The sequence below is a fragment of the Schistocerca serialis genome, chromosome 7 (assembly GCF_023864345.2).
Source record: "Schistocerca serialis cubense isolate TAMUIC-IGC-003099 chromosome 7, iqSchSeri2.2, whole genome shotgun sequence".
Taxonomy (NCBI): Eukaryota; Metazoa; Arthropoda; class Insecta; order Orthoptera; family Acrididae; genus Schistocerca; species Schistocerca serialis.
The window spans coordinates 628105869-628118335 of record NC_064644.1 but is presented as its reverse complement, the minus strand read 5'-3'; the positions used below and the strand labels follow the sequence as shown (position 1 = coordinate 628118335).

The 12467-nt window shown below is 36.9% G+C and overlaps 1 protein-coding gene across 1 annotated transcript in view; it reads right to left on the bottom strand.

The window, feature by feature from the left end:
• Positions 1-11542, bottom strand: part of LOC126412549 (molybdenum cofactor biosynthesis protein 1-like) — a 289749-nt gene extending 278207 nt beyond the window's left edge. The window contains exon 1 of the mRNA XM_050082197.1: positions 10879-11542. The gene's annotated coding sequence lies outside the window, so the exon portion shown is untranslated. The remainder of the gene's footprint in view (positions 1-10878) is intronic.
• Between the last annotated feature and the right edge of the window lie 925 nt (positions 11543-12467).

Below are 12467 nucleotides of genomic sequence, written 5' to 3'. Positions count from 1 at the left end.
TGTTTAGTTATTAGTGTAAGATCTACGGTCTCTATTGGATTGGATTGGCTTTGTCAATAATGATTTTTAATTCTGTCATCAAATGCCCCAACTTTCGAAGTCAGTACTTTAATCTAAAAAGCCATGGATACATGTCAGCAAATAACAACTCTGCTTTTTCCTTCACATTTTAAATTAATCAAATAAACTGGCTTGTTCTAGTGCGTAGTTCTGTTGCTTTGTTGTCTTTGGTTGTCGGTATTATTAAAATCCACTGCTCCGGTATGTCTTCATTTATTAAAATACAATCTCTGAAAAGCAGTTTGTTTGGAGGCGTACGAAAACCGGTGCTGTGTTTATCTAGGTTTGTTATTTTGAGTATGCGTATGGTGTCCATTGTCATGTAATCGTATCGTGTTAAGAAGTTATTTGTGTGTTCGAAGTTTGGTTGCGCGATTACTTGCTAGTTGCAAGCAGTTATTTTTATCGGTGTACTGCTACAAATTATTCGATTGTTGTAAAAGACATCTCCAGGGCTATTATGAGTCATAACGTCTCAAAATTGATGAAAATACGTCCTAAAATAATCTCCCTTCGTTGTCTCATACCATTATTATATATACTGTCTGATGTTTTGGATTCCGGGGGAGAAAAACCGGTAAATTAACTTTGTAATCATTTATTTGATGGTTTCAGGAGCACTAGTAACATCCAGTACCGGTATGTAATTTCACTGATAAAATAAAACCATTACCATCACACCCCTCCAGTTCTGTAGGACTACGGTTTTGTTGAATACACATTTTTAATATTGAACTGTATTAATCATCCCTTTTATGTGTAATCATGCTTATTTCTAGACCTCGGTATATTTATTTTATTACGCATTTTATCGCAGTCATGTTTTACGTGAAGTTTCATTGCTCACATCGAAATAATTGTGACGCATTGGCATTATTTCACCTAAACCGAGTATGTAAAGATCTGTATTTATGAATACCGGTACATGAAATGTGTAGCTACTGTAATTGGAATTGTGAATAAGTTTTGTTTTAATTGTAGCGTAAATCGTTGGTAAGGTTGAAATATGGCATCCCGGCTAAGACACAAGTTGAAAATATGATCACTATTTTTTATTTACTTAAATTTGCCATATTTCGTGACAGTACCTTTTCCGTTAGACATTTGCAAGGCGATATTAGTCTTGGCTTCAGTTGTCTAAGTATGATTCCACAATGCATCGTTGTCGGCTGCAGAAAAGACGTGGTTCAATGTGTTTCTCTCATTTTGGTGTTTCAAATACAGTTTCTTCAAATGTAGTTTCTTCTTTTTAGTTAATACAAAAATAATAGTAACATAATTCAAAATTATTTATGACAGCGACCTTCACATTGTTCTTCCGTCAACACACACCAAGAGTTAGCTGCCGGCTAACTATAGTCAAAGACGACTCCAACGTCAAAGATATTTTGCACAATTCACAAGTTTCCACTTGTAATCAGTCTCTTTGCTATTCTTCGATACATTTTCTAATAGTAATCAATATGCTTTTACTCTCAAAAACAGAAGTAAATTAACATATAATAAGACAAATTATAATAAATTCTGACAAAAATATAAGAAAACATTTACAATTCGGTATCGACAAATACGGTAAAAAAATAACATCTCCCAGATCCATTACAACTGCTCCCCAGGGCTTTTGTTGTTATGGACATATACAACAAAATCCCGACAACACTCAGTGATGGATCTGTATTACACAATTAGTACATTAATGATGCAGTCTGATAACCTCTTCCAAATTTGGACTCTTTGAATCTGTGGACTTGTTACTGGCTGTTGTTGCAATGATACTTCCCCATCAATCCCATACACAAAAATTTCAAGTAAAGAAATTATATAACATGACAAATATACATGGTATAAAACATACATGAGAAATATTCTAACATACAGCATACAGATTGAAAATAATAGAAAGGTAAAACTCATTTCCTAGAATAAGATTTAATTTTTTTTAAATATTAATGTTAATTTCATTATGCTTACATATTGTACAGTAAAAATGATACTGGACATAAATAGTGTAATGTGTTTTTCTCTATATTTGCCTTTTATATATATATTTTTTTAACTTCTGATTTTTTTAAATTTTTATATTTTTTTATTAGTCATGGTTTTTTGTTTTTTGTATATTTTTTTGCTTATGATTTTCTTTTTAAATTTTTTTTACTCGGGTTTTTTTTTATTTTGTATTTTTTTTCTTATGATTTTCTTCTTTTAGTACAGCTAAAGATACATCAGTATTATCTAATTTTTTTTCCTCTCTACTACAATATTACTACAAGTCACATTCTTGTGAAGAGTACTTTTGCTCCCCACAACATCAGTATAAACAACAATAAACTGCTCATATATCATGAGGTTGCAGTAGGTACTGGGAGATGAAAAAGCTTGCACAGGATAGAGTAGCATGGAGAGCTGCATCAAACCAGTCTCAGGACTGAAGACCACAACAACAACAACAATATCATGAGGCTTTATCTAAAATTGGTTTTGAAACTTATACCTTTGCATGCATGTCCTCACATGCATGCCTTCACCCACAGGGAAGACTTAGCTTCCAAAAATTAGAAAAATTCAGAAATGCTCACTATGGAGACTTTTTTTTGTAAAAGAGTAAAAATAAATCTTTCTCTCATTCTTTGTTACAACAGTGTTTTTTCATCAGTTTCAATTAATATGTGACTTCAAATTATTAATTTATACATGCAAATATACACACTTGGTTGTACAGGCAGTTTTGTTCTAATAAGTGTATTCCAGTGGAGGACTTTTGTTTTAGATGATAATAGGTTATTTAAATTTTGAAATTATGATTTCTGTTTATACAGTTTTAAAGAGACAACATTCCTGAGACCAAATAATTTCTTTGACTTAGGATACACCAAACGATAAGCATTAGGGTGTGGATTTTCTATGACTTCAAAAGGCCCAATATAGATATCAAAGAATTTTTTAATTTCTGAAGTAAACATTTTTGATTTTTCATGAGATTTTACCAGAACAAGATCCCCAATTTTAAAAGTGGTTAATCTTACCCTATTGTTATGTCTTTTATTCCTCTTTTCCCCTTGTTTCCTCATAGTTTCCCTGACAATATCTTCTCTCTCTTGAATAGTTAACGGTGTACATTTAGGAAATTCAATAAGTTCTGATATAAGATTTGGAGGTCTAATATTAAACATAATCTCATACGGTGAAAATCCTGTGGAACTATGTTGTAGGCTATTCATAATACACTCCTGGAAATTGAAATAAGAACACCGTGAATTCATTGTCCCAGGAAGGGGAAACTTTATTGACACATTCCTGGGGTCAGATACATCACATGATCACACTGACAGAACCACAGGCACATAGACACAGGCAACAGAGCATGCACAATGTCGGCACTAGTACAGTGTATATCCACCTTTCGCAGCAATGCAGGCTGCTATTCTCCCATGGAGACGATCGTAGAGATGCTGGATGTAGTCCTGTGGAATGGCTTGCCATGCCATTTCCACCTGACGCCTCAGTTGGACCAGCGTTCGTGCTGGACGTGCAGACCGCGTGAGACGACGCTTCATCCAGTCCCAAACATGCTCAATGGGGGACAGATCCGGAGATCTTGCTGGCCAGGGTAGTTGACTTACACCTTCTAGAGCACGTTGGGTGGCACGGGATACATGCGGACGTGCATTGTCCTGTTGGAACAGCAAGTTCCCTTGCCGGTCTAGGAATGGTAGAACGATGGGTTCGATGACGGTTTGGATGTACCGTGCACTATTCAGTGTCCCCTCGACGATCACCAGTGGTGTACGGCCAGTGTAGGAGATCGCTCCCCACACCATGATGCCGGGTGTTGGCCCTGTGTGCCTCGGTCGTATGCAGTCCTGATTGTGGCGCTCACCTGCACGGTGCCAAACACGCATACGACCATCATTGGCACCAAGGCAGAAGCGACTCTCATCGCTGAAGACGACACGTCTCCATTCGTCCCTCCATTCACGCCTGTCGCGACACCACTGGAGGCGGGCTGCACGATGTTGGGGCGTGAGTGGAAGACGGCCTAATGGTGTGCGGGACCGTAGCCCAGCTTCATGGAGACGGTTGCGAATGGTCCTCGCCGATACCCCAGGAGCAACAGTGTCCCTAATTTGCTGGGAAGTGGCGGTGCGGTCCCCTACGGCACTGCGTAGGATCCTACGGTCTTGGCATGCATCCGTGCGTCGCTGCGGTCCGGTCCCAGGTCGACGGGCACGTGCACCTTCCGCCGACTACTGGCGACAACATCGATGTACTGTGGAGACCTCACGCCCCACGTGTTGAGCAATTCGGCGGTATGTCCACCCGGCCTCCCGCATGCCCACTATACGCCCTCGCTCAAAGTCCGTCAACTGCACATACGGTTCACGTCCACGCTGTCGCGGCATGCTACCAGTGTTAAAGACTGCGCTGGAGCTCCGTATGCCACGGCAAACTGGCTGACACTGACGGCGGCGGTGCACAAGTACTGCGCAGCTAGCGCCATTCGACGGCCAACACCGCGGTTCCTGGTGTGTCCGCTGTGCCGTGCGTGTGATCATTGCTTGTACAGTCCTCTCGCAGTGTCCGGAGCAAGTATGGTGGGTCTGACACACCGGTGTCAATGTGTTCTTTTTTCCATTTCCAGGAGTGTATCGTCAAAATTTCGAATGTGCTCAAACCAGGTTGGATGTTTATGGCTACAATAGGTTCTACAAAGTCTCCCAATTTCCCTCATATATCTTTCTGCAGGATTGGTGGACGGAGAATAAACAGATATAAGTATATGCTTCAATTTTGATCTATCAATAAACTTTTTCCAAATTTTAGAGGTGAACTGTGAACCATTATCTGATAATATAGCTTTTGGTTTACCCACCTGTTCGAAATAATCTCTTTCAATTTTTATTATAATTTCATGGCTAGTAGCTTTTTTCACTGGATATAGTTTAATTAATTTTGAAAATACATCTACCATAACAAATATGTAACAGTGACCACCTTTACTCTTTGGTAACATTCCATATAAGTCCACTGCAATAAGATCTAAAGGTTTTTCCGGAATAATGTTTTGCATCTCTCCACCACATCTTTGAATGCTCACTTTAAGTCTCTGCCATTTGTCACAGGTTGCCAATTCTTTTCTTACCTTCTTTCCGATATTGTAAAAATAAACATTTTCTTGTACCTTTTGAATACACTTCTGTATCCCACAATGACCAAAACTTTCATGTATGTAAATGATCAGCTTATCAGCATCTGCCTCTGGCCAACACAGTTTCCAATTATCAGAATCTACATCTGTTCTCCGAAATAAAATCTCCTTATGCAATTTGTAAAATTTATCAAGTTTCTCATACCCCTTCTTGCCTAAACATTCTTTGATTAATTTCCAACTCTGATCTAAATTTTGATTTTTTTTAATTTTGTTACACATAGCTCTAATTGTTTTTTCATTTTCCACCCCTTTCAAGTATCTAATTTTAAATTGCTTTTCCTCCTCTTGTTCAAAAATCTCCTTTTCTCCCCCAATTGGTAACCTTGAAAGTGAATCAGCTACTACATTCTCAGAACCTTTTATGTGTTTGATTTCAAAGTCAAACTGTTGCAGTAAAATTGCCCATCTGGTCAATCTACTGTGGTATAATTTGCACTCTTGTAAGTAACTCAAAGCTTTGTGATCCGAAAATACTATGGTTTTATGTCCAACAAGGTAAATTCAAAATTTTGTAAAAGCCCAATGAATTGCCAAAAGTTCCTTCTCTGTGACTGTACAATTTTTCTCATGCTTGAGCAACATTCTGCTTGAAAATGCTATGGTACAATGTATCTTAACTCCATTCTCTACTCTTTCTTGAAATAACTCTGCTCCAAGCCCATAATTACTGCTATCCGTGTTCAAACAAAATGGTAAATTAAAATCAGGTCTGTGTAATAAGTGTAGCTTCCTCAACTCTTGCTTAATTTTATCAAGCTCTTCCTGACAACTTTTATCCCAAACCCAAACAGTGTTTTTCTTAAGTAATTGACTTAAACATGGTGCATTCAGACTCTGATCACTTATATGTTTTCGGTAATAACCGCATAACCCAAAGAACGACTTTAATTGTTTTTTAGTCTTACGAATAGGAATTTCTGAAATTGCTTAAATTTTTTCTGGATCTGCCAAAATTCCCTTGTCTGTGACAACATGACCCAAAAATTTTAATTCAGAAACTGCAAATTTACATTTCTCTAATTTCAATGTCATCCCCCCTTTTCTAAGTTTTTCACAAACTGACTTCAAAATCAAAAAATGTTCCTCCCAATTTTGCCCTGTAACCAAAATGTCATCTACATAAATTATCAGTTTAGATGCAAGTTCTTGCCCCAGTACATGATCCAAAGCTCTTATAAATTCAGAAACAGAAGAATTTAACCCAAATGGCACAACACAATATTGGTAACTCTTACCATTGTACAAGAAAGCAGTATATTTTCTAGGATTAACTGAAAGTGGTACCTGATGGAAACCCGAAGTTAGATCCAAACTTGACATATATTTTAAATCTGTAAATTTATACAGTAACTCATCAATATTTTCAAGATGGTCTGTCTGTCTGAACAAAATTTTGTTTAAGTGTGTAGAGTCCAAAACCAATGTTACTCCACCATCTTTTTTCGAAACTACTACTACAGGATTATTATATGCACTGATACTCCTTTCTATTATATTACATCCTTCCATCTTTTTCAGCTCTTTCTCAACAGCAGGTCTTTTTGATATTGCAATACTGTATGGTTTTATGCAAAATGGTTCATGAGGTTTTACCTGAAGCTCACACTGATAACCCTTTACCCTTCCAGGTATGTCACTGAAAACATCACTGTATTCCCACAGCAGATTTTCTAACTGTTGTTTTCGCTCCCCAGATAAATTTTGTGTTTCTGAAATTTTCAAATTTACTAAATTCCCAAATTCAACTTCATCAGTATCAAATCTATGAGTTTCAATATTCTCCAATCTATTTTCTTTTAGTAAATTGATACTGTCAAAATTTCCATTACTCTGATCACCAAGTGTGTTCGCAAAATTTGTCTGAATGTATTCCCTTTCACTAGTTTCTACAAAAGTTTTTTTTCCAACCCAATCAAATGCTGTATTTACTTCTAGTATCCAATTCATACCCAAAAGAAAATCCTCATTAAATTCCTGAATTACGAAACGTCCATGTGTGAACAACTTGCCTTCAATTAAAAATGTCACTAAAGCCGGGCTTTTTACCAATTTACTGCTCTTCCCAGTAGCACCTTTTATCTTTATCCCAACAACTGGCATTTCAACATAATCTTTCCCCACTTTCAATTTCTTGCTTAACCTTTCAGATATTCCCGAGATCTCACTTCCTGTATCAATTAAACATTTACCAATCCATGACCCAATTTGAACTTTTATATAAGGACTGCAAAATTGATCACTTTTCTCAGAACCTGTATCCTCATGTAATAAATCACTTTCAATTTCCCCAAACCTATACTTATCAGAATCAAATGGCATATCATTACACGTATTATTTGTCACAGTTATAAAATTTGCACAAGAGACAAAATTGTCATGAGTACTCTCTATTATCTCAAATAGCCAAGAATTTTCTTCCAAATCACATTGTATACTATTGAAGTACTTATCCTTCAGCTTTTCAAAAATAAAATATCTCATCTTTTTCCACCACTCAGGACATACAGTTTCACATACATTAATAAGCATCTTTCTAAAGTTCTTGTCAAAAGAAATAGTTTCACTGTTCAGCCATATATTCATAAGAAATGTGTGTGTATCATTAGTATCTGTAAAAGTTTCACTTAGGTTACAAGGTATACATGTGTCATCGTTATTTGTGTAGTCAGATTCTTTACCAACAACATCAAAATTCACACTTTCACATACATCCAGCTTGTGAGCTTTATTCATCCTGGTAACATCCCTGGGAATTTCTATAATATTCTCACTATTTAATCCATTTTCAACCATGTGTATACCCAACTCCCTATTTAAACTAATGAAATACCTTTCCTCAACATCATCATCAATACCATTACCATCATTATCAACTTTATCAACAACATCATTATCATTACACATATTCAGGTCATACACATTCAAATTATTCCCCAAAATATTATTTCCCCTTTCTAAAGTTACCAGATCAATTTCACCAACATTTTCATTCTCACAGCATGCATTCTCTCTTTCATTCACACACATCTCTGAACTACTACAAATTACATCATCTGACAAAGTGTTGTTCTTTTCTGCCCGAGTGTAAAACTCTGTTAAATTAAATGAATCACAATTACTTTTATCTACTGTATGTTCTTGTGTACTGAAAATTTTATCTTTATCAATATTATTTTCCTCTTGAAATTTTTTCAATAAGTAACAACTAATAACCTCATGTGATAGCTTAGGTTTGGAACTGTCATGTTTGGGTTTATGATAGTCACATACATTGGTCCTTTCATCATGCTCACCTTCCGCCTCAACCTTGCGGACTACTCGTTTTTTATTTCCGGTTCCTGTATGAACTGCTGATTGTGGTTCTGCCAATGTCTCTGATCAACATTTCTGGTTGGTTGGTTTCGGGGAAGGAGACCAGACAGCGAGGTCATCGGTCTCATCGGATTAGGGAAGGATGGGGAAGGAATTCGGCCGTGCCCTTTCAGAGGAACCATCCCGGCATTTGCCTGGAGTGATTTAGGGAAATCACGGAAAACCTAAATCAGCATGGCCGGATGCGGGATTGAACCGTCGTCCTCCCGAATGCGAGTCCAGTGTCTAACCACTGCGCCACCTCGCTCGGTTCAACATTTCTGATCCCATTCCTATGCCAAACATTACCTGATTGTTGGTAGTTCCTATTGTACTGACCTCTTTCAAAATTTCTGTGATTTTGATCCCTAAAGTGTTCTCTATTTTGTTGATTATTAATGTGAAAATGATGTTCTTGTTTTGGATAAAAATTATGGTCCTTCTTTTCAAAATTGTTATATCCCCCTGAATTTTGACTGACGCCATAATAATTGTTTTGTTCCCTTTTTTGAAAGTTGTCATTTCCCCAATTTTGACCATTACCTTTCTGAGTAAACCCACTGTGTGTTCGTGTTGTTACCCTATCTAACTTATCAATATAATTGAGAAACTGCTCTACATTACTAGCAGGACAATGAACTAAACTCAACTGCATTGCTGATGGCAATCTTCTATTTAAGGTATCAACTTTGATCAAGTCATCCAAAGGTTTTGTTAAATGAATAAGTTTTTGAAGTTCACTTTTGTAAAATTGTTTCATGCTCCCATCTGATTCTCTATTTTCGCCCATTCAAAAATTCACTTTTGATTCGAGTTTGTTTAAGATCATCCCAAAATTACAATCTGGTTTGCCCAAGTCAAAGCTTCCCCTTCCAAGAATTTTTTCACAAATTTAATTTTTATTTCATCTGGTGAGTGAGGTAAAAAACAATCCTTACAATACAGCATAACATCAACGGGATGTAAGGGTCCATCTACCTAAAAGTGCTTCAATGGAATATTAGATACAAGATTACATGTGTTGACATTGTAATTTTTTGCTTTGAAATTCAATGTTAAAACTTTCAATTTTTTCGCTAAGTTCTTTGACAGATTTTTTGTTTTCTAAATCATTGCATTCTACTTTTTCTTCTAGAGTAACCAAACGATTGTCAATTTTTTGTTCTAAATTTTTTACTAAAACTTTTGGGAAATAAGGAAGCGTCCGATCCCACCCGTCTGCTTTGACCCATGACGTCACAAATATGGCGGAAACAAAAACAAACACACACACACACTTTCCACAAGAAGGCTAATGACACTAACGGGACAAGCGCGGGAAATGGGGTGTTTTGGGTGGGGGGCAAACTAAATATAAACAAATTTAGACGCCTTGCGTACCTACAACGTGTAAGTGAAGACAGCCATGCATGAATACCGACCCACCTCCCCAGGGGTCGTAACCCCTGCAACCCATAGAAGATAAAGATGCTTCAGTAGCTGATTAGTGTTTTTTGTCTTAAAAAAAAAAAAAAATCTCACGGGATAGAACGAACAGATCAAAGATAAATATAATAAACTAAAACAGAAACTCGAGGAAACAGATAATTAAAATAAGTAATAAGTGTTTTTAAATTTAAAAAAAATCTTACGAGATAGAACGAACAGATCAGAAAAGTAAATAAAATAAGATAAAACGGAACTGGAGACAGCCACACTCAAACCAAACTCCGCGCCGTCATGACGTCACACACAACACCCTTACGTCACGGGTCAAAGCAGACGCGTTGGATCGGACGCTTCTGTCGACCCACCTTTTTGTATTCTCATCCAAACTTTTAATATCCCCTTTTATCTCATTAAAATCCATTAAATTTCATTCCCTATCTACCAGTAACTCATTTTTTACAGTATTAATTTCACCGCTCAATTTCATTTACTCACCGCTCAATTTCATTTACTCTGTTCGAAAGCTCACCCACTTGGGTATTGACTGCTTGGTCTTGCAACAAAATGTTATCAATTTTTTCATCCCAGTAAGTCTTATTGTCGTCAACTGATTGTTTAATTTCTTTCGTGAAATTTACAAGAAAACTTTTTAAATCAAATTGATCGGTTCTTTCTCTTTCATTTGACCTGTCCTGATGTTCGAAGTCTATTAAATTACTACTTTCTACTTTAGGCACAATACTCTCGAAAATCTCATAAGTCATTGTCAAGAACAAAAATTTATACACAACAATATAAAACAAGATAAAAATATTGTTTTAACAAAATACCAGGGTTTCGTGACTTATCTGGAACACACTTCTACTGTTGCAAAACCACGTTTTCCATCCATGTGATTGTTGACCAAAATTCTTGAAGTATTTTCTTCTGTCGAAAATTATATTTTTTGCCGAAACATTTCTTCTCCAAAACTTTTACTTCCCGATGAACACAAACACTGTAACACACATTCTGAAGAAACTGGTATTAATACACAAAACTGTTCTTCCTCGTAGCACTGTTGAAAATCTCGTGAACACAATATCCCGGCTACAGTCCCCAGTTGAAATATGGCATCCCGGCTAAGACACAAGTTGAAAATTTGATCACTATTTTTTATTTACTTAAATTTGCCATATTTCGTGACAGTACCTTTTCCGTTAGACGTTTGCAAAGCGATATTAGTCTTGGCTTCAGTTGTCTAAGTATGATTCCACAATGCATCGTTGTCGGCTGCAGAAAAGACGTGGTTCAACGTGTTTCTCTCATTTTGGTGTTTCAAATACAGTTTCTTAAAATGTAGTTTCTTCTTCTTAGTTAATACAAAAATAATAGTAACATAATTCAAAATTATTTATGACGGCGACCTTCACATTGTTCTTCATCAACACACACCAAGACAATAGTCAAAGACGACTCCAACGTCAAAGATATTTTACACATTTCACAAGTTTCCACTTGTAATAAGTCTCTTTGCTATTCTTCGATACATCACAGTCTAATATAACAGTCGCGACACTTCGCCTCGATTTTGTTGCCTACAGCGCCAGCAGCGCCCCAAGAGGCTGGTAGGTTACACTGTGAATTCGGCGCGATCGTGAAAGAGAATAGTGGTTGTTTATTTTGATTTATACAATGGCTTTTACTGGCGGGAGCGTTTGTAGCGCAATAAATTGCACCAACAACAGGAAGAAGACACCACAGCTGTCTTTTTTTAGGTTTCCGAAGGATCCTAAGAGGTATATACCATCATGTTACTAAACTGTATCGTCAGGATTCACTTGCAAACTATATGTGTATAAATGATGAATGTTTCGTTTTAGGAGCAGAAAATGGCTTGTTAATTGCAGGCGAGAAGACCTCATTAAGAAAGAACCAGTGTACCTGTATAATAATATTAGGTTTTGTTCGCTACAAACGAACAAAACCAGTTCATGAACGCAGACAACAACAAACTCGTGTGGAATGCAGTACCCACACTGTTTGACATTCCAAATAAGCCACCTCAGCTGACGATGAAGAGGAAACTGCCACAAAGATTCGACAGTCAATCTAAAGCAGTAGGACAGTCCTATGACACAGAAGCAGCCGGTTCAACTCTGCATGTATCAGTGCCAGATTCGTGTGAATCGTCAACACAGACTTGCTTTGACGATGGAGTGGTTAGATTAAGTGCAGCTGTTCGTGTCTTACAAAAGCGTGTGAAGTGTCAGAATGTGCAAATCGCTAGACTTCGAGCGAAACTATTACGGGACAAGGAAAGTGCCTACAGACAGCGACAGAAACTGTATCAGAAGGAGGAAGTGAACAAGGACAAACGAATGTTAAAGACCATAGGATCCCCATATTTAAAGAAAGGTGCCCTTGACTTGTTGTTAAG